This window comes from Camelus ferus, chromosome X (genome assembly GCF_009834535.1).
Source record: "Camelus ferus isolate YT-003-E chromosome X, BCGSAC_Cfer_1.0, whole genome shotgun sequence".
Lineage (NCBI taxonomy): Eukaryota > Metazoa > Chordata > Mammalia > Artiodactyla > Camelidae > Camelus > Camelus ferus.
In genome coordinates this window covers 57,626,917-57,650,250 of record NC_045732.1, presented here as the reverse complement: position 1 = coordinate 57,650,250, position 23,334 = coordinate 57,626,917, and the positions used below count along the sequence as shown (strand labels likewise).

Sequence of the window (23,334 nt, the reverse complement as noted above, 5' to 3'; positions counted from 1 at the left end):
CCAATCCAAGAGATGGGATATCTTTCCATTTCGTTAAGTCACCTTTAATTTCTTTAATCAGTGTTTTATAATTTTCCATGTATAAGTCCTTCAACTCCTTGGTCAGATTTATTTCTAAGCATTTTATAGTTTTGGATGTGATTTTAAAAGGGATTGTATTTTTACTTTGTTCTCTGCTAGTTCATTGTTATTTTAAAGAAATGCCACTGATTTCTGTATTTTAATCTCGTTACCTTACCTGCTACTTTACTGAATTCTTTTATCAGCTCTAGTAGTTTTTGTGTGGACGCTTTAGGGTTTTTTATGTATAGTATCATGTCATCTGCATATAATAACGATTTTATGAGCATTTTATGATTCCATTTTCTAACCTTTCTCAGACATCAATTATACGTTTTAGATCTTTCTTAGAAGTTGCCCTAGAGTGTTTAATATACATTTGTGATTATTCCAGCTCACTCTGAAGTAACACTATAACTAGTAGTGCAAATACTTGTAATCCCAACTCCTTCTTATCCCTTCTAACATCGCTGTCCTTCATTTCAATTATCCATAACTTCTAATCACCAAATACATTGTTGATATTATGATTTTGAACAAATTATATCTGTTAGATTAATTAAGAAGAAAAATAATAGTTTTTACTTTACCTTCATTTATTCTTTCTCTAATGCTTTCTTTCTTTATATAGATCTGATTTTCTGATCTATGTACTTTCCTTTCTGTCTAAAGACAATCTTTCAACGTTTCTTGCAAGGCTAGTCTATTGGGAACAAATTTCCTTACTTTCAATTTGTCTACATCTTTATTTTTTATTCATTTTTGAAGGATCATTTCAATGTATACAGTATTGTAGATGGATTATTTTTTTAATTTCAACACTTCAAATATTTTACTTTCTCTCTTCTTGCTTGCACGGTTTTGGAAAAAAAAAAGTCTGATTTAATTCTTATCCTTGTACCTCTATAGGTGAAGTGTTCTTTTCCTCTGGCTTTTTTCAAGGATTTTTTTGTTTTCTTTTTCTGCAGTTTGAATATGACATGCCTATGTGTATATATTTTGACATATATTCTTCTTAGTGTCTTCTGAACTTTCCGGATCTGTGTTTGGTGTCTGTCATTAATTTTTTTAAATGTATCTACATTTACTACTGCAAAATTTTTTCACTTTTTCTTCCTGGTTTTCTCATTACATATATGTTATACTTTTGTAATTGTCCCATGGTTCTAAGGTATTATTTTTCATTTTTTCATTCTTTTTTCCTCTTTGTACTTCAATTTTGAATGCTTCTATTGATATTTTGTGAAAGTTACTACTTTGTTTCTCAGCTGTGTTCAACCTATTAATAAGCCTATCAAAGACATTTTTCATTTCTGTTATAATGTGTTTTTTTCAGCTTTACTGAGGTATAATTGACTGGCAAAAATTATTTGACAATAAAAATTATTTATAAAGTATACAAATTGATGTTCTGACATATGTATATATTGAGAAATATCATCAATATCAAGCTAATTAACATATACATTGATTCACATAGTTACTGTATTATTTTTCTTTTTGTAGTGAAGACACTTAAAGTCTAAATTGCTATGAAATTTCAAATATGCAATTCAGTATTGTTAACTATAGTTAACATGCTGTTCATTAGATCTTGAGAACTTTACCTTGTATAACTGATTCTTCATACATTTTGACAATTATCTCTCCAGTTACACTGACTCCTCAGTCCCTAGGAACCACACTTAAACTTTATGATTCTATGACTTTGACTATTTTAGACTTCACATATAAGTAAGATCATGCAGTATTTGTTTTCTATGTCTGGCTTATTTCATCAAGCACAACATCCTCAGGGTTCATCTATGTTGTCACAAATGCAGAATTCCTCTCTTTTTTAAGGCTGAAAAATATCCCATTGTGCATATATATATTATACATAAAACATATACATATATAATATATATGCTACATTTTCTTCATCCATCAACAGGAATTTGGGTTGTTCTCATATACTCGCTATTGTAAATAATGCCACAATTAACATGGGAGTGCAGATATGTTTTGGAGATCCTGATTTTATTTACTTTGGATCTATACTCAGAAGTGGCATTGCTGGATCATAAAATAGTTCTAGTTTTAATTTTTTTTAGGAAATCTCATGCTGTTTTCCATAATGACTGTAACAATTTATATTCCAATTGACAGTGTACAAGGGTTTCATATTTCTCCAGTCTCACTAGTACTCGTTATCTTTTGTCTTTTTGATAATAACCATTCTAACAGGTGTGAGATGATATTTCATTGCTGCTTTTATTTTCATTTCTCTAATGATTAGTGATACTGAGCAACTTTTCATGTCTGCTGGCCATTTGTATGTCTTCTTTTAAAAAATATCTATTCAGGTCCTTTGCTATTTATTTATTTATTTATTTATTTATTTATTTATTTATTTATTTATTTATTTATTTGCTATTGAGTTCTATGAGTTTCATATATATTTAGAATGTTAATCCCTTATCACATACATGATTTGTAAATATTTTCTCCCATTCCATATGTTGCCTTTTCACTCCATTGATGGTTACCTTTACTGAGAAGAATTTTGTTGATTTCATACAATTACACTTGTCTATTTTTTTATTTTTCTCCCCAGATTTATTGAGGTATAATTAATAAAAATCATTATATATTTAATGTATAAAAGTTGATGATTCTATATATGTATGAATTGTGAAATAGTCATCACAATCAAGCAAATTAACATATCCATCATTTCACATAGTTACCATTTCCCTTCTTTTTTCCCCATTTCTTCATTGTTTTCATGGTGAAAGCACTTAAGATCTACCCTCTTAGCAAAATTTAAGCATACAATACAGTATTGTTAATAGTAGTCACTTTTTTACTTTTGTTACCTGTGCTATTATTGTCATTTCAAAAGAAAAAGTTATTGGCAAAACCAATGTCAAGAAGCTATTTTCCTACATTTTCTTCTGGTAGTTCTATGGTTTCAGATCTTATGCTTGAAACTAATCTATTTTGAGTTGACTTTTTAATGTGGTGTGAGATAAATGTCCAAGTTCATTCATGTGGAATCCAGTTTTCTGAAAGTCTTTTATTGAATACACTATCCTTTCCCCATAATAATTTCTTGAAATCTTTGCCAAAGATCAGTTGATCATAAATGTGTGGATTTACTTCTAGATCATTTATTCTACTCTACTCACATGTGTCTATTTTGCCAATATAATCCTTTGGTTATTGTTACAGTGCTTTTGATTTCAAGCATTTACTTTTGATTAATTCTTAGAGTTTCCATTTACCTGCTTACCTCACATATCTATTATTATATGCTGTCACCTTTTCCAACAGAGTCTTTATCATATTAAATTGCTGGTCTAATGCCAGCAAAGATGACACATCTGAGTCCAGTTCTCATGCTTACTCTTTCCCTTCATACTGTGTTTCTTCCCTTTAGTATGCCTTGTGAATATTTTGTTGGAATCTAGACATAATGTACTGAATAAAAGTAACTGCAGTAACTGTTTCTCCTGGAGTTTTTAATTCTCAAGCTTGTCTACACTGAGTCTTCAGTAACTTGTTTATTATTGAAGTACTGCTATCCCAGCACTGACTCCAATGGTGTTTTCTGCTTTTTAGTCTTCTGTTCTGGTAAGATGTGATTCTCTGTATCTGCTTGTCTGTCTCTCCAATATTTATGGCATCAATTTGCCCTCTGACTGCCATTCTTTTGTGGATATAAGAAGGGTGGTTAATTTTTAGTTTGCTTGGTTTTTTGTTGTTATTGTTGTTGTTGTTGTTTTTAGGATGGGAATGATGATTTCCAAGCTCCTTACATGATGGACCTGAAGCTGGAGACTTTTATTTGCATATTTCAGCTGATATTTTACAGCTAGTGTGTATGTCCATAAAAGTATGCAATAAATGTCAAGGCAAGTATTTTGAGCATTTCTTCATGCTTTATCTGATAAGACTTTCTGACTGGCTTTTCATCAGAGTCACCTTTTCATAATTGTTTAATTCTCTCCTGAACAGAAATGTCCATGCCAAGCTCCTTATTCACCTAGAATGCAGTCTCTAAATAGCTGCATAGCCTTTTTCTAAAGTGCTGCACTTTAAAAGCTGTTTTCTAAAACCAACATCAATGTGCCAGTAGAGGACATTCTTTATTGTGCAAGGCATAGCATGACAAAAAAAGTGAAATCTATATGCTCTTCTTGCTTAACTTACTATGAGGAACCCAACTATGAAACATGTAGTTAAAACACAATCCACTTGAGTATACTTCTAAAGATTCTAGGAAAAGGCTGTGCACTGTCTAAAGCTATTGTATTAGACAGTCAATGGATTTAGTCTCTGCATGGCTATATAAAGTCTTGAGAGAAGTAACAAATTCTGTCATAGCAGTTCTGAAGAAATTGAGTCATATTCAATTTCCATGTGATTTATGGCAATTTCTGAGCATTATATTACATTTTATTGTTTCTTCTATTCATCTCCCACTGTTGCATATTTTAATTATTAAAATTTTACTTTAATTTTGGTTAGAGTTTGTTCCATCTATTTTTCTTATGAGTTTTCTTGGTGATTCTTATTTATTTTTCCCACAAAGATTTTAATGTCTCTATGTCTAGATCTTCAACTATAACATCAAAACCATATCATTGCATTTATTTATAGTGCATAAATGTATTAATTTATACAGATTTTATATCTTTATGAGGTTGAATCTTTCTAAGAATATGAAATGTCTTTCCATTTTTTTCAAGTCTATTTTAGATCACTCAGAATTTTTTAAAGTATTCTTCATATAGAGTTGCATATTTCTTCTTATTTTTATTCCTAGGCATTTTATCTTTATTGCTATTGCAAATAAGGTATTTACTTACATTGTATTTTCTAAATTAATGCTAGTGTTATATATAAAAGCTATTGACTCTACATGTTAATTTTATACTCCATTATCCTGCTAACCTCTTACATTGATTCTAGTAGTCTATTTGTTATTTTTCTTGAGTGTACCAGTTATAAAGTCATATTACCTGTAAATAGCAATGGATCTATTCTCCCTCAAAATTTTATTTTTTTAAATCTATAATTGATTTCTTGTTTAACATGTTGACTACTAATTAAAGACAATGATAAATAATTCAAGTAGTGGTGGGCACACTTGTCTTGTTTCTAACTTAAATTTGAATAAATCTGATATTCTCTATAAGCACAAGGCATATATTTTTGTGTTAACGAAACATTCATTTTTCCTATTTTATTTAGGGTATGATTAAAATAAGAATGGCTTGCAAAGACCTCACTACAGAATTAATAACTCTATTAACACATAATAAGTAATATTAATATATTTCCCAATGTTCATTTTTGCATTTCAGGAGTATACTTTATTGGCAATGTTGTATAATTTTTTAATATATTGTTATGTTGCCAGTGTTTTACTCAGAATTTTGTGTTAATATTATTTAAGTCCCTATATTTGGTCAATATGAAAATTCCGTGGGCACTTGATAAAAATACATATTGTCTATTTTCAGGATACAGAGAGAGAAATATATGACAGCATAAACTTTGCAATTATATTATTTCAATTTCCTGTAACTATACTTCATTTTTCATATTTGATCTGTTAGGGACTCAGAGAATTGGAATAATAGCATATTAGTATTTGTGTGTTTTTCTCTATTTCTCCTTGCATATCCTGCAGGATTTGCTTTATAAATGTTGAAACTATGTTGTTTGATGGATAGCTACACATAATGTTTTATCTTCATTTTGAATTACATTTTAAGCAATAAAAATTGTACTTCAGATGATTTTTAATGATTTTGGCATTAATTATACCTTATCTTCTATTAATTTGTGACCCTACATTTTATTTTGTTTTGCATTTGGTTAGTACAACTTTTCTCACACTTCAATTTTCAATTGTTCTACATCAAATTGCTTTAGAAGTGACCTGTATATATTATAAATTTGAATTGTGTTCCAATATTATTTTTGTCTCTCAATTGTTGAATGAACCTCATTTATTTCCACAGTGTTAAAAATAAACTGAGGCATATTAAAATTTTTAAGTGTTATTTGAGCAAGAATCTATTGTAATCAAGCAACCCCAAACCAGAAGTAGTTAGGAGAGCTCCACTAACAGGAGCTGGGGACAGACTTTCATATAGATAAGGTGGAAGCAAAGTAAATAAATTATTGATTGGCTATAGCTTAAAGCCTGCTTGTTTGTGATTTGTCGTCCTCAGGTTTTGATTTCAGAAACTTAAGGCATTTACAGGGTTAGATTTTGGTTTGCTTATATGGATTGTAATGGCATTAGATCCATCTCAGTCTAATAACCTCCTTGTTTAATGAATTTAGCAACAGATATGACAAAAATGTTAGATCTTAATTTTGTTTTAATTTACAACTGATATTACATTTTTTAAAGTTTTTTGCTCTATGATCTGTTTGGTTTATGTTTCTTTTATGTACTTATATTAGAAAGATTTTTGTGTAATTTTTGAAATTACCTTCATGCTGATAGCTTTATATTATATTATCAGTCTTTATTTTTGACAAGTACTGTTAATTTCCTATATTTGTATTCTCAAATTAGGTTCTTGGGATTCCTGATGAAGTCCCAATAATGATGAAATTCTGCCATTTGCAGCAACATGGATGAACCTAGGGAGTATTATGCTTAGTGAAATAAACCAGACAGAGATAGACAAATAGTGCATAATATCACTTATATGTGGAATCTTTAAAATAATACAAACAAATGTATATAGTGAAACAGAAACAGACTCACAGATATAGAAAGAAAACTAGTGGTTACCAGAGAAGACAGGGAAAGGCTGAGAGGCAAGTTAGGAGTATGAAATTAAGAGATAAAAGCTGCCATGTATAAAATAGATAAGTAACAAGGATATATTTTATAGCACAGGGAATTATAGCTATTATCTTGTAATAACTTCTAATGGAGTGTAATCTGTAAAAATACTGAATCACTATGTTGTACAACTGACAATAATATAATATTGTAAGTCAACTATACTTATTAAAAATATTTTTGAAAAAACTCTAAGAAGTCCCAAGACACTTCTGAAGAGTTTATTGTGTCAAATCTATTTTATAAAAACTCTAATATATTATTTATCTTTTGACTCTTATTCTCTCATGCATGTTGAATGGAGTTTTCTAAAGCCTACAAAATGTGTGATGAAGCAACAGATGGGATACTGAAGCAGATATGAGAATCCAACTGTCTTCTAGTAAGTCACTTATTTAGGGATTTGCAAAATGTAGAATGATATCTCTCCTCATTGATCGCTTTTCTCTTTTGGAAAATGTATCTTTCAGAAATATATGCTGTTTATGTTAATATGTTATGGGTATATTGTGGGAGCCTTAGGCAAATTAATAACAATGATTTCTCGGTTTTCAGTTTTAATATAATAGCCATTGATAGATATAACCTACATACATAAAAGCTATATGTGTTTCTTCATATTTTAATAGTGTGGAAGTGTCTTGACACCAAAAATTTGGTAATTGTTGTCCTATTGATAAATGATAAAAATAATATCATATAGACTTTTTCTCCTCTCTCCTTTTCACCTCTTCCAAAATCTAGTTTTATTTAACATTTTTCTTACTGTTTACATCAGTACTGTCAATATGTTTACACTTCTATATTTTGTAAATAATATCCTATTACTCTCAGCTAATACACACTAGGCAATCAGTATACTCATCCTATTTTCTATCTTCTTTTCCTAATCAGTTTCCACTTTCTATAATATTTTTATATGCTTTGGTGCTTTGTGGTTCTTTGTGAGGCTGTAAAAATCCCTGGGTGACATTTATTTTTCCTTGAAGTATTATGCATTTCCGATTCAAGAAATTTTATATCTGCAAATATTTGTTCAAGGGCATTTAATTTGTGTTGGGGTGTTGCATTTTAATTTTCTTCACTTTATGTTTATTTGGGGGTTTTCACCAGCTAAAATATTTAATTTTGATATTCTTTTTTCTTCTTTTAGGAGCTTTCTTAGGATATAGACTTTTTTAAAAGCTGAATTAGCACCAAAAGTTGTATGACACGAGTGAGGATTTGGAGTGGTTAAGTATGTTTCTTTGGTATTTGAACGACCATACAGAGAAGTACAGTTTATTTAATCAAGATTGATCATTTATTTTTTTTTTTGGATGGCGAGAATTTAGTGTCTTTTCTGATTTTCCGATGCCCTTTGTTTTTGTAGAACCTTTACAATAGCTTTCTTGCTTCTTTGTTTTCTTTCATTGCCAGATTTCAAACAGAAATTACCTTTTTGTCTAAAAGAAATGGTGCTTTCTTGGAACTGCCTTCTTGCTTTCTGAGTACTGTAAATCACTTTCTTTAGATTTGTTTGTAGCCCATGCTCTGATCTGTCAGTTCTAATATATATTTTTTCAGTATCTTTGCATTCAACCTAAGACCTGCTCTTGCTGGGGTAATTTCATCTCTGTTCTCTATTTATCTGTATAGGTAAGAGTTCTACAAGTGAATTGGTTAAAAGGTAGTTTGATATATCAGTTATTCTCAAGGGCTTGGTTATATGTGCTTTTATTTACTCCCTCTATTGATCTGTATGGTTTTGGGGGGTATGAATATGGAGATTCAGGTTTAAACAGTGACCGACACTCTATGCAATCTTTCTCCTTGAGGACTGTTAAGAGTTTGTTGTTCTATCATTTGGTGTTTGAATGCTCCTATGGACAAATTTGTCCATAGAAGCTCTCCCAGATGTTGCCTTTTTTATAAGTGTCATGATAATTTGTATGGCTTCCCAAAGGTTTATGTTTTTTCTTTTTTTAAATTTTGAATTACAGTCGTTTTTGTAGAACATATGCCATTATTGGCTGCTTAGGGTCATTTTGTTCTGACACAGAGTGTGCAAAGCCTTATGTGAATGCAATGCTTCTTTTTGTCTGGATAGATCTCTGGAATTATATTTAAACATTTTTCCTATCTCATTATCTCAGTTTTCTTTTTAGGGGATGAATACAAGAAACACTCTAATTTTTCCCTCCTGTATGTCTCCTTTACTTCTCCACTATCACCACACTCAAACACCTTACTTCTGATGCTTCTGGTCACCATGTATGGAGGATTTTTCCCCATCAAACAATTTTCTGTGGCACCAGCTAGGTATCCTACAATTCTGACACACTATCTCCTAGAAATAGCATCAGATTCCACAGTTTAAGGGTTCAGTCCCATAAGACTGTCCCTCACTTCAGATACCAGTCTCAAACCCAGGTTGTCAACTGTGCTACTAACCAGCTGGCAGTAGATTGGAGGTTTCAAAAACCCCCTCCTTGGGTTTGATTACTTATGTTTACCAGTTTATTAAAACATATGATAAAAAAATAGATGAATTGTCAAATCAAAAGTTATGTAAGGCCAGGTCTGAGAGGGTCCTGAGTATAGAAGCTTCTGTCCCCATGGAGCTGGGGTGCATCACCTCCCAGTATATGTGTGTTCACCAACCTGGAAGCTTTCCAAATCCCTATGCTACTGGGATTTGTATGGATGCTTCCTCACTTAGACATGATCAATTATTAACTCCATTTCAAGCCACTCTCTCCAATCTGGAGGATAACGGGTAAGGTTGAAAATTCCAAACTTCTAATTAATGTCTTGGTCTTTCTGGTGACCAGCTTCCATCCAGGAGCCCACACAGAATCCCCTCATTAGAACAAAAGTTGCTCTTAGTCCTCTTATTACTGAGGAATTTACAAAGGTGTTAGGAGACTTGCGTCAGGGATGAGGTCAAGACCAAATTTTAGATCAAGACGCAATGCTAGTGTTCTTAATACTTAGGGAATTACAAGAGTTTTAAGAGTTCTCGACCAGGAACTGGAGGCAGAGACTAATATATATACATATATATTTTTTAATTATCTCACAGTAGGGTTAATTATTATGCATGTAAAAGGATCTTGCTTTTCTTCTTTTTCATTTTCTGGAGTACCACTTCTTATCTGTATTTTCAAATTTATCTATATTCATGTGTGAATTCTTTGTTTTGTTTTCTCTTCTACCTTTGTTCTGAGTTCTGTCAGCTAAGTTTCAATCTTCTTTTGGTGTTTAATCTTGTCTTCCCTGGGTTTTTGCATTTCGTTTTGCACTATTTCTTTTAAGAGCTATTGCATCCTTTTCAATTATTTATGCTAGAATTAATACTTAGATTTTTTTACTAACCCAATAGCGACCTTTTTTTCTGATCCTGCTCATTATTTTGCATTTTTCTTATATCATTTTTTCCTTTTTCAGTTTTATTAGGTAGAATAATTACAGTTTGACTGCACATATATATTATATTGCATGTAAATACATATATACAATATTCTGCACATTTTTTAGTTTACATATATGTACTGATCATTGTTTCTAAGAACAGATTAGAGCTTTAGCTTTTTAAACTTACATAGTTATCAAAGGAATAAAGCCAACCACAAAATAAGAATCAGCAAAATGGGGTAATCTAATCATAAAGGACAAATTTGCTTACACATACTCAAGAAATCAATCATGTAAGTTATAAATAAAAAGTAGTGCATTTGTGTCCTTATTATTATTGTTGTTGTTATTTTTCAGATTCCACATACAAGTGATATCATATGGAATTTTTCTTTCTCTTTTTGGCCCACTTCATTTAGAATGACAATATTCAGGTCCATCCATGTTGCTGCAACTGGCATTATTTTATTCCTTTTTATGGCTGAATAGTGTTCCATTGTATATATATACCACATCTTCTTTATCCAGTCATCTGTTGATGGACATTTGTATTGTTTCCGTATCTTGGCTATTGTAAATAGTGCTGCTATGAACATTGGGGTGCATGTGTCTTTTTGAATTTTACTTTTCTCTGGATATATGCCCAGGAGTGGGATTGCTGAATCATATGGTAAGTCTATTTTTAGTTTTTTAAGAAACCCCCATACTGTCCTCCATATTGGCTCTACCAATCTACACTCCCACCAACAGTGTAGGAGGGTTCCCTTTTCTCCACACCCTCTCCAGCATGTATCATTTGCAGACTTTTCAACTTTCAACAATGGCCATTCTGGCTGGTGTGAGGTGATACCTCATTGTAGTTTTGATCTGAATTTCTCTGACAATTAGCGATGCTGAGCACTTTTTCATGTGCCTATTGGCCATTTGTACATCTTCATTGGATAATTGCTTGTTTAAGTCTTCTGCCCATTTTTGGATTGGGTTGCTTGTTTCTTTGACATTAAGGTGTATGAGCTGTTTGTATATTTTGGAAATTAGTCCCTTGTCAGTCACATTATTTGCAAATATTTTCTCCCATTCTGTAAGTTGTCTTTTCTTTTTGTTGATGGTATCCTTAGCTGTGCAAAAGCTTTTATGTTTAATTAGATCCCATTTGTTTATTTTTGCTTTTATTTCCATTACTCCAGGAGCTGGTTCAAAAAATATATTGCTATGATTTATGTTAGTGAATGTTCTGCCTATGTTTTCCACTAGGAGTTTTGTAGTATCTGGTCTTACATTTAGGTCTTTAATCCATTTTGAGTTTATTTTTGTACATGGTGTTAGAGAATGTTCTAATTTCAGTCTTTTACAGGTAGCTGTCCAGTTTTGCCAGCACCACTTGTTGAAGAGACTGTCTTATCTCCATTGTATATTCTTGCTTCCTTTGTGGTAAATTAATTGACCATAAGTGTGTAGGTTTATTTCTGGACTTTCTATTCTGTTTGATTGATCTGTGTGTCTGTTCTTGTGCCAGTAACATACTGTTTTGATTACTGTAGCTTTGTAGTATAGTCCGAAGTCAGGGAGCATGATTCCCCCAACTCTGTTCTTCTTTTTCAAGATTGTTTTGGCTATTTGGGGTCTTTGGTGTTTCCATACAAATTTTAACATTTTTTATTCCAGCTCTGTGAAGAATGTCATTGGTAATTTCATAGCGACTGTGCTGAATCTATAAATTGCCTTGGGTAGTATGGTCATTTTAACAATATTCATTCTTCCAATCCAAGAATACAGTGTATCCTTTCATTTGTTTATGTCGCCTTCAATTTCCTTCATCAGTGTCTTACAGTTTTCAGCATACAGGTCTTTTGCCTTCTTGGGTAGGTTCATTCCCAGGTATTTTATTCTTTTTGGCATGAAGATAAATGGTATCATTTTCTTAATTTCCCTTTCTGCTATTTTGTTTTTAGTGTACAGAAATGCAACTGATTTCTGTATATTAATTTTCTATCCTGCTACTTTACCAAATTCATTGATGAGTTCTAGCAGTTTTCTGGTCACTTCTTTAGGGTTTTCTGTGTACAGTACCATGTCATCTGCAAACACTGACAGTTTTACTTCTTCATTTCCAATTTGGATTCTTTTTATTTCTTTTTCTTCTCTGATTGCTATGGCTAAGAATTCCAAAACTATGTTGAATACAAGTGGTAATAGTGGGCATCCTTGTCATGTTCCTGATCTTAGAGGAAATGTTTTCAGCTTTTCCCCATTAAGTATGATGTCAGCTGTGGGTTTGTCATATACGGCCTTTATTATGTTGAGGCATGTTCCATCTATGCTCACTTTCTGGAGAGTTTTGATCATGAATGGATGTTGAAATTTATCAAAAGCTTTCTCTGCATCTACTGAGATTATCATATGGTTTTTATTCTTCAATTTGTTAATGTGGTGTATCACATTGATTGATTTACATATATTGGAAAATCCTTGCATCCCTGGGAGAAATCCCACTTGATCATGGTGTATGATCCTTTTAATGTATTGTTGGAGTTGATTTGCTAGTATTTTGTTGAGGATTTTTGTATCTATATTCATAAGTGATATTGGCCTATAATTTTCTTTTTTTGTGATATCTTTGTCTGGTTTTGGCATCAGGGTGATGATGGCCTCATAGAATGAGTTTGGAAGTCTTCTTTCCTCTGCAATTTTTAGGAATAGTTTCAGAAGGATATGTTGTTAACTCTTCTCTAAATGTTTGGTAGAATTCACCTGTGAAGCTTTCTGGTCCTGGACTTTTGTTTGTTAGGAGGTTTTTAACTACTGATTCAATTTCAGTACTGGTAATTGGTCTATTCATACTGTCTATTTCTTCCTGGTTTAATCTTGGCAAATTGTACCTTTCTAAGAAATTGTTCATTTCTTCTGCATTGTCCTTTTTGTTGGCATACTATTGCTCATAGTATCCTCTTATCATCCCTTGTGTTTCTTTGGTGTCAGTTGTAACTTCTCCTTTTTCATTTTTGATTTTATTAATTTGGACCCTCTCCCTTTTTTTCTTGATGAGTCTGACTAAAGGCTTATCAATGTTGTTTATCTTTTCAAAGAACCAGCTTTTCATTTCATTGATTTTTTCTATTGTTTTTTCAGTCTCTATTTCATTTATTTCTGCTCTAATCTTTATGATTTCTTTTCTTCTACTAACTTTAGGGTTTATTTGTTCTTCTTTCTCCAGCTGCTTTAGGTGTAAGGTTAGGTTGTTTACTTGAGATTTTTCTTGTTTCCTGAAGTAGGCTTGATCACTATAAACTTACCTCTGAGAATTGCTTTTGCTGCATTCCAGAGGTTTTGGATTGTTGTGTTTTCATTTTCATTTGTCTCAAAGTATTTTTTGATTTCTTCTGTGATACATTGGTTGTTTAGTAGCGTATTGTTTCACTTCCATGTGTTTGAGTTTTTGCAGTTTTTATCTTATAATTGATTTCTAACCTTATAGCATTGTGGACTGAAAAGATGCCTGGTACAATTTTAATTTTCTTAAATTTGCTGAGGCTAGCTTTGTGGGTCAGCATGTGGTCAGTTTGGAGAATGTTCCGTGTACACCTGAGAAGAATGTGTATTCTGTTGTTTTTGGATTTGATGCTCTATAGATATCAATTATGTCCTTCTGGTCTAATGTGTTATTTAGGGCCTGTATTTCCTTATTGATTTTTTTTGTCTGGATGATCTGTCCATTGATGTAAGTAGGGTGTGAAGGTCGCCCACTATTATTGTGTTATTGTCAATTTCTACACGTTTCTGTCTGTTAACAATTGACTTATATATTGAGGTGCTCCTATGTTGAGTGCATATATATGTACAATTGTTATACCCTCTTCTTGGATTGATCCCTTAAGCATTATGTAGTGCCCTTCTTTGTCTCTTGTAACAGTCTTTATTTTAAAACCTATTTTATTTAAGTATTGCTGCTCCAGCTTTCTTTTGGTCTCTGATTGCATGAAATATCTTTTTCCATCCCCTTACTTTCAACCTGCATGTGTCTCTAGCTCTGAAGTGGGTCTCTTGTAGGCAGCATATATATGGGTCTTGTTTTTGTATCCATTCAGCCAGTCTGTCTTTTGGTTGGAGGGTTTAATCCATTTACATTTAAGGTAATTATTGATAGGTGTGTTCTTACTGCCATTTTGTTAATTGTTTTGAGGGGTTTTTTGTAGATTTTTTTTTCTCTTACTTCTTTTTGTTCTATTTTCTTGCGCTCTGATGACTAGAAAAGTTCCTTTAACATTTGTTATAAAGCTGGTTTGGAGGTGCTGAATTCTTTTAGCTTTTGTTTACCTGTGAAGCTTTTGATTTCTCCTTCAAATCTGAATGAGGGCCTTGCTGGATAGAGTATTCTTGGTTGTAAGTTTTTCCCTTTCATCACTTTAAGTATATGGTGCCACTCTCTTCTGACCTGAAGGGTTTCTGCTTAAAAATCAGCTGATAACCTTTTGGGAGTTCCCTTGTATGTTATTTGTTGCTTTTGCCTTGCTGATTTTAATATTCTCTCCTTATCCTTAATTTTTTTGGTCAGTTTGTTGACTATGTGCCTTGGTGTATTCCTCTTTGGGTTGATCCTGTGTGGGACTCTCTGAGCTTCCTGGACTTGGCTGACTGTTTCCTTTCCCAAGTTGGGGAAGTTTTTGGTTAGTATTTCTTCAAAAATTTTCTCAGATCCTTTCTCTCTTTCTTCGCTTTATGGGATCCCTATAATGTGAATATTAGTGTGCTTCATATTGTCCCAGAGTTCTCTTAAACTATCCTCATTTCTTTTCATTCTTTTTTCTGTTCTGCAGTAGTGATTTCCACTAACCTGTCTTCTAGCTCACTAATCCATTCTTCTGCCTCATTTGGTGTATTCTTGTTTCCTTCTAGTGTATTATTCATTTCAATAATTTTATTCTTCAACTCTGGGTATTCTTTATATTTTCCAGCTCTTTGCTAAGTACTTTGCTCTGTGTATCTATGCTTCTCTTGAGTTCTCTAAACATCTTCACCATCATCATTCTGAACTCTCTTGGATGAACTGCCTGTCTCCTCATCACTTATTTCTTCTTGGATTTTATCTTGTGCCTTGTCCTGGAAGATATTCTTCTACTGCTTCATCTTGTCTGTCCTTTTAGGTAGGTTAGTTACGTTTCTTGACCTTGGAGAGGTGGCCTTCTGTGGGAGATGTCCTGTGCATCCCAGCAGTACACTCCTCTCTTGTCACCCAAGGGCCAGGGTCAAGCTGATCCCAGTGTAGTCTGTCCTGTGTTTGTGGGTTCCTTCCACAGGCTTTGGGACTGTTATTTTCTTTTCCTGGTATCTGCCTTCTGGTGGGTGAGGCTGGACTAGATGCTTGTGTAGGTTTCCTGGTTGGAAGAGTAGGTATCTGACCACTGCTGGGTGAAGCTTGGCCTGGACCTCTGGTGGGTAGGGCCCTATTTAGAGGCATTTGCAGCTCAGAAAGTCTGCTGATGGGTGAGGCTGTGTTCCCACCCAGTATGTTGTTTAGCTTCAGGCTTCCCAGCCCTTAGGCCTACAGGCTGTTGAATGGGGCTGGGTCTTGGTGTTAATGATCTAATCAATATGTCAGCTTCCAGAAAAGCTCATGTAGTTGAACACTCCCAGAATGTCTGCCACCAGGTTTTATGTCCCCTGAGTGAACCACAGCAGTCCTCTATTTCCCCAGGAGAACTTCCAAAACTAGTAGGCAGGTCTGGCTCAGATTCCCGTGCAATCACTCTCTCTGCCCCCTGGACCCAGTGCATGTGAGATCCTGTGCACACTTCCCAAGAAAATTAAGTCTCTGGCTTTTTCAGTCCTGTGGGGCTCCTGAGGTTAAGTCTCACTAGCCTTCAAAACCAGATATCCTAGGGTGTCCTCCTCCCACTGCCAGAACCCTGGGCTGGGGAGCTTGACATAGGGCTCAGAACTCTCACTCCTGTGGGAGAGCCTCTGTGACTTAATTGTTCTTCAGCTTGTGGATTGCCCACCCAGGGAGTATGGGGCCCAATTATATCATGAGCACATCCCTCCTACCTTCCTGCTGTGGTTCCCTCTCTATGTTTCCAGTTGAAGCAGCTCTTTTTGGTAGGCTTCAGTCTTTTATTTTTTTGATGGCTGTTCAGCTCTCAGTTGTGGTTTTGTTGTAGTTGCAAGGAGAGGCAAACTCGTGGTCCCTCTTTCTTATAATATCATTTTAATGCACTGCTATTTTCTCTTTCATTATTAATTATTGAAAGAATTAGTTTTTTTTTTTTTCTGAACCAGCTATTTGCAAGAGGTTCCTGGAGATGACTTAAATATTGTTGTATGTTAGTTTACACAACACAAAAATTTTATTAATGTCTTCTGCCACAAAAATAACCTGTTTTTGGCAATTGTAGTTAGTATGTGAATATTTATGTAGCCTTATCACTGTAGCTTCTCTGAAGTAATCTGGATTCAGAGATGACACTGCCACCTGTAATTGAGACTTTTCATCTTCATTTCTGCACCTATTGTAGCAAACCAGGAATACTGCTTTAGGGATCTGGATGTGTTCCTCCCTGTCAGAAAGTATACTTTTGTAGTAACCTTCTTATAAGTATAGTCACAAAATCCTCTTACCTTTGCGTTATCTCTCTGTGACCTTCAATCTACACTTGCTCCAGTGTCTTTCCTGGTTAATCTCAGGCACATCTGGGATACTCAAATACAGTTTTAAGTCTGGGAAATGTAGTTGTCTTTTAATTTTACCCAAGACAGTTTTCCTGTTTCTTTTTTCCATTTTCTTTTTGGCTTTTAAAGATTTTCCAAGAAAAGCAAAAATTGATAACTATATACAACCATGTGCATACCCTAAGTCCTGGCATAGTGTTATTGTTGATGAAGAGTCATCATTGGATTTATCTGTAGTCATTCCTTTGTAAATAAACTTATTTTTTTCTTAAAACTTTCAGGATGTACTGTAATCTATTATGTTCTACAATTTATTATGGTTGTTTAGGTTGTTTGTTTGTTTGTTTTTTTATACCTTTGCACTGTAGGACTTTTTTAATTTATCTGACAAATAATGATATTTTTAATGATAAATTCAGTAATTCTCACTTTTAATTGGAAATCTCCAGCATTTTTCCTCTTCTATAACTCTGTAAAAATTCTATAGAAGAATGCTAAAGATTCCCATTCTCTTTTTGTTTCAATCTTAATTTACATTTTATCCTATTTATACCTCTGAAGTTCATTCTGTAAGATTTTACTAGTATAGTTTTTATTTCATTAATTGTTTTCATGTGTTTCTAGTTTACTATTTAACCTGTCCATTGAAATTTACTTTTATTTCAATTGCTTGAGTTTACACATTTACAATTTTATTGGTTTTTCCTAGTTTTCCTATTTTTTTTTTAGAATTTTTTAACTGAAGTAAAGTTGATTTAAAACGTTGTGTTAGTTTCAGTTGTATAGCAAAGTTATTCAGTTATACATACATATGTTTAAGATTCTTTTCTTCTAAGGATTATTACAAGATATTGAATATAGTTCCTTGTGTTATACAGTAAACCCTTGTTGTTTATCTATTTTATGCCTAGTAGGTTGTATCTGTTAATCTCATACTCCTAATTTATTCCACCCTCCTCCCTTTCCCCTTTAATAACCCTAAGTTTGTTTCCTATGTCTGTGAGTCAGTTTCTGTTTTATATAAAGATTCATTTCTCTTATTTTTTAGATTCCACATATAAGTGATATCATATTTGTCTTTCTCTCTCTGACTTACTTCACTTAGTATGATATTCTCTAGGTTCTCTAGGTCCATCCATGCTGCTGCAAATGGCAATATTTCATTCTATTTTATGGCGAAGTATTAGTCCATTGTGTGTATATATATATATATATATATATATATATATATATATATCATATCTTCTTAAACAAATCATCTGTTGATGGGCATATGTGTTGTTTCCATGCCTTGGAAAATGTAAACAGTGCTGCTATAAACATTGGGGTACATGTATCTTTTTGAATTAGAGTTTCCATCTTTTCTAGATATATGTCCAGGAGTGGAATTGCAGGATTATATTTTAGCTCTATTTTTAGTTTTTTAAAGGAACCTCCACCCTGTTTTCCATAGTGACTGCACCAATTTACATTCCCACCAATAGTGTATGAGAGTTTCCTTTTCTTCAAACCCTCTCCAACATTTATTATCTGTATACTTTTAGATGATGGCCATTCTAATCAGTGTGAGGTAATACCTCATTGTGGTTTTGATTTGCATTTAGTGATGTTGGGCATCTTTTCACGTGCCTTTTGGCCATCTGTAGATCTTCTTTAGAGAAATATCTATTTAGCTCTTCTGTCCATTTTTTGATTGGATTATTTGGTTTTTTGATATTGACTTGTATGAGTTGTTTGTATATTTTGGATATTAACTTCTTGTTAGTCACATCTTTTGCACTATTTTCTCCCAGTTCATAGGCTCTTTTTGTTTTCTTGATGGTTTCCTTTGCTGTGCAAAAATTTTAAGTTTGATTTGTTCCCATTTGTTTATTTTTGCTTTTAATTCTTTTCCCTTGGGAAACTGACCTAAGAAAATATTGCTACAATTTATGTAGCAATATGTTCTCTTCTAGGAGTTTTATGGTATTATGTCTTATATTTAGGTCTTTAAACCATTTTGAGTTTATTTTTGTATATGTTGTGAGAGAGTTTTCTAATTTTATTGATTTCCAAGCAGCTGTCCAGTTTTCTCAACACAACTTGCTGAAGAGACTGTCCTTTCTCCATTGTATACTCTTGACTCCTTTGTGGTGGATTAATTGACCATAAGTCTGTGGGTTTATTTCTGGGCTCTCTATTCTGTTCCATTCGTTTGTCTGTTTTTGTGTAAATACCATGCTGTTTTGCTTACTGTAGCTTTGTAATATTGTCTGAATTTTGGGAGGCTTATGCCTCCAGCTTTATTCTTTTTTATCTGGATTGCTTTGGCAATTCTGGGTCTTCTGTGGTTCCATATAAATTTTATAATTATTTGTTCCGGTTCTGTGAAAAAATGTTATTGGATTTTGATGGTGATTGCATTAAATCTGTAAGCTGCTTTGAGTAGTATGGCCATTTTAATAATATTAATTTCTTCTAATAAAGAGCATGGTATATCTTTCCATTTCTTTGAAACTGCTTCAATTTTCTTTACCAATGTTCTACATTTTTCAGCATATAGCTCTTTTACTTCCTTGGTTAAGTTTATTTTTAGGAATTTTTGAAGCAATTTTAAGTAGATTTCTTTTTTTTATTTTACATTCTCTTTCTGACATTTGATGTTCGTGTAAAGGAATGCAGCAGATTTATGTATATTAATCTTGTATCCTGCTATTTTGCTGAATTCATTCATCAGTTGCAATAGTTTTTGTGTGGAGTCTTTAGGGTTCTCTATAAAGAGTATCATGTCATATGTAAATAGTGACAATTTTACCTCTTCCCTTCTAATTTGGATACCTTTTATTTCTTCTGCTATGGCTAGAAATTCTAGTACTGTGTTGAATAGAAGTGGTGAGAGTGGGCATCCTTATTTTTTCCAGATTTTAGCAAGAAGGCTTTCAGCTTTTCATCATTGAGTACTATGTTGGCTGTGGGTTTATAATAAATGACTTTTATTATATTGAGATATGCTCCTTCTATGCTCACTTGGTGAGAGTTTTTATCATGAATGTATGTTGAATTTTATCAAGTACTTTTCCTGCATCTATTGAGATTATCATGTGGTTTTTGTCTTTTCTTTTGTCAATGTAGTGTATCACATTAGTTGATTTGTGTATGTTTAATTATCCTTTTGATCCTGGAATGAATCCAATTTGATCATGATGTATGATCCTTTTTTTGTATTGTTGTATTTGATATGCTAATATTTCATTGTGGATTTTTGCATCTATATTCATCATCTATATTCATCAAAGATATTGGCCTATAATTTTGTTACTGTCTTTGTAGTGTTTTCATTGTCATTTGTCTCAAGGTATTTTCTGATTTCCTCTTTGAGTTCTGTTTGTTTTTGCTTCATGTGTTTAGGAGCTTTGTTTCTAGGTGTACATATTTTTATAATTGTTATGTTTTCTTGAAGTGACACTTTTATTATTATAAAATGTCTTTTTTCTCTAGAAATAATTTTGGTCTGTTTTGTCTGGCATTAGTAGAGCTCATCGAGTTTTTAAATGTTGCTGCTTGCATGATATATATTTGCCAAACTTTTGCTATCAATCTATATGTACCTTTGGAACAAAAGTATGTCTCTTACAGGCAACACATAGTTGGATCTTGTTTGTTTGTTTTTTTATCCAGTCTAACAATCTTCAGCTTTTAAGTGGAATTTTTAAATGTTTAATGTAATTAATGAAATTAATGTGGTTGGATTTACACTGATGGATTTGCTGTTTGTTTTTTACATATTTCATGTCCTTTTTGTCCCTCACTTACTTCCATCTTTTGTGTTAAATATTTTTAGTAAATTATTTTAATTCTTCTGTATTTTTAAATTAATGTTGATCCAATGCTTTATTTCATTGGGAAGATTTAGCAGCACTTACCAATTCATCAACAATGTTCTACAATCTGTCTTTGCTATTACTTTAATGATGCTATGGCATCAAGGCCTTTTAAGTAATTGGCATCATGAAAAGATAAACTTGGCCTTATCATGTCAGATTGAATTTATACGAAATTATTCAAAACTTTTGTCTTTTTATTCTTTTGTTTTTTCTCATTTTATGTCATCCTGATTAAAGAGGTAAAACTGAGCTTATAGAGGCCAGCTTGGAGAGTCTGGCAGTATAGAAAAGAGACAAAATTTGGCATGCAAAGACACAATTATCAACATTTCCTAAATTCTGATTTCTTTCCCAGAAAATGGAGCCATGTGATCTTGGGCAAAACCTCTGAAGTACCTTAGATCTCAGTATCTTCTTCAAAAAAAAATGGGGATAATTAATCTACCTGCCTCATAAATGATGGATCTTAACTTTAAGACGTGATACCTGCCCCTGGCTGCAAAAATATGAGAGAAAAGTGGACTGAGGTATTGCCTGAGCCCTGCCTATGAGAACAGGCACATACTGGTTGGAAACACTGCACCAGAAACAGAACATGGGGCAATAGCTTAGAAGGCTAGAAACAGAGTCTAAGGTTTTAGCATACTCAGGGGCTAGCCACCTCTGGAATTTCCAGGAGAAGGCAATAAGGTTCTAATCAGGTAGGCAAAGCAGAGTGGTAGAGGTTAAAGGTAGAACCAGACAAGCAGTCATTACTTGAGAATGTGTCCTTGAATCAAAATTGACCTGCAGGGCTGATCAGGACTGGCGTCCTGGTGGTGAACCTTGGACAAATGAAAATTTTGAAAGACGGACCCTGCCAAATAGGGAGGATGGACCCTGGTTCTCCCTGACTGGAAATATTTCGTGGTGTTTTGCAAGCAAGAATTTTAAGGTAACTTGGCTAATGAAGAGCGTTGTCTTCGAATTATGTCTATATTTTTCAATTTGATACAATGTGTTTTATGGCCAAAATGTGGTCTATCTTGATGAATATTCTATGTGAGCTTGAGAAAAAGGTTTATTCTGCTTTGTTGAATAAAGTATTTTTTAAATGTCAATTAGATCCAGTTGATTGATCACACTGTTCCATTCAACTATATCTTTACTGATTTTCTGATTGCTGGATCTGTACATTCCTGATAAAGAGGTAATGAAATCTCCAACTATAATAGTGGAGTCAGCTATTTCTCCTTGCATTGCTATCAATTTTTGCTTCACATATTTTGACACATGGTTGTTATGTGCATACACATTAAGGATTGTTATGTCTTCTTGGAGAATTGACTCCTTTATCATTATGTAATGTCCTTCTCTATTCCGGGTACTTTTTCTTTCTCTGAAGTCAGCTTTATCTGAAATTAATAAACTTATTCCAGCTTTCTATTGATTAATGTTAGCATATATTTTAACCCTTTTCTTTTAATATAAATACATCTTAATATTTAAAGTGGATTATTTGTAGACAACAAGTAGTTGGGTCTTATTTGTTGATCCACTCTGACAATCTCTGTCTTTTAATTTGTGTATGTAGACCATTAAGGTTTTAAGTAACCGCTGACTTTGAATTAATGATTAAGTTGGATTAATATATACTTTATTTGTCATTGTTTTCTATTCATTGTCCTTTTTCTGTTTCTATCATTTATTGTTTTTCTGCCTTTGTGATTTTAACTGAATATTTTATATTATGCTATTGTCTATTATTTTGTATCATATATATCAACTATATTTTAAAACATTTTTAGCATTTACTCTAGATTTTACAATGTATATTTACAACTAATCCAAGTTTACTTTCAAATAACATTATACCATTTCACAGGTAGTGTAAGTACCTTTTAATAAAATATTCCTAATTTTTCTCTTCCATCCTTTCTATTATTATTTTATTTATCTATATACTATAATCACTGCACACATTTTTGTTATTATTATTTTGACCTGTTGTCCTTTCGATCAATTAAGAATCAAACAAATAGGATTTTATCTTATCTTCACAAATTCCATCTTACATGGTCTTTTCTTTATGTAGGTATGTTTCTAATCTATATCACTTACCTTTGGTCTGAAGAAATTCCCCTAACTTTTCTTGAAAAGCACATCTACTGGTGACAAATGCCCTCATTTTTTGGTTTGAGAAAGGCTTTATTTCTCTTTAACAACTGAGTATAACTTTACTAGATGTAAAATTCTAAGTTTTTTAAAATCATTTTAATGTTTTAAATTGTTCACTCTATTCTCATTTTTGCATAGTTCCCAAAGAAAAGTTTAATATAATTATTATCCTTGTTTCTCTATAGGTAAGGTGGTTTTTACCTCTGGCTTCTTTTTTTTTTTCCCCCTTTGTTTTTGAATTTCTGGAGTTTGATTATGATAATGCCTAGGTGTAGATATTTTGACATATATTCTGATATGTCTTCTGAGCTTCTTTACTCTGTGGTTTGATGTCTGCAC

The 23,334-nt window shown here is 32.7% G+C and overlaps 2 long non-coding RNA genes across 2 annotated transcripts; one reads left to right on the top strand and one right to left on the bottom strand.

Annotated features, from left to right (window-relative positions):
• Window positions 1–254: 254 nt before the first annotated feature.
• Window positions 255–19,806, top strand: LOC116662051. Its single transcript, XR_004318029.1, has 3 exons — window positions 255–305; window positions 6,210–6,214; window positions 19,735–19,806. It is a non-coding gene; the product is annotated as an uncharacterized LOC116662051 (long non-coding RNA).
• Window positions 14,642–22,810, bottom strand: LOC116662050. Its single transcript, XR_004318028.1, has 3 exons — window positions 22,799–22,810; window positions 20,540–20,544; window positions 14,642–14,837 (listed from the first exon to the last, which is right to left on the bottom strand). It is a non-coding gene; the product is annotated as an uncharacterized LOC116662050 (long non-coding RNA).
• Window positions 22,811–23,334: the final 524 nt, after the last annotated feature.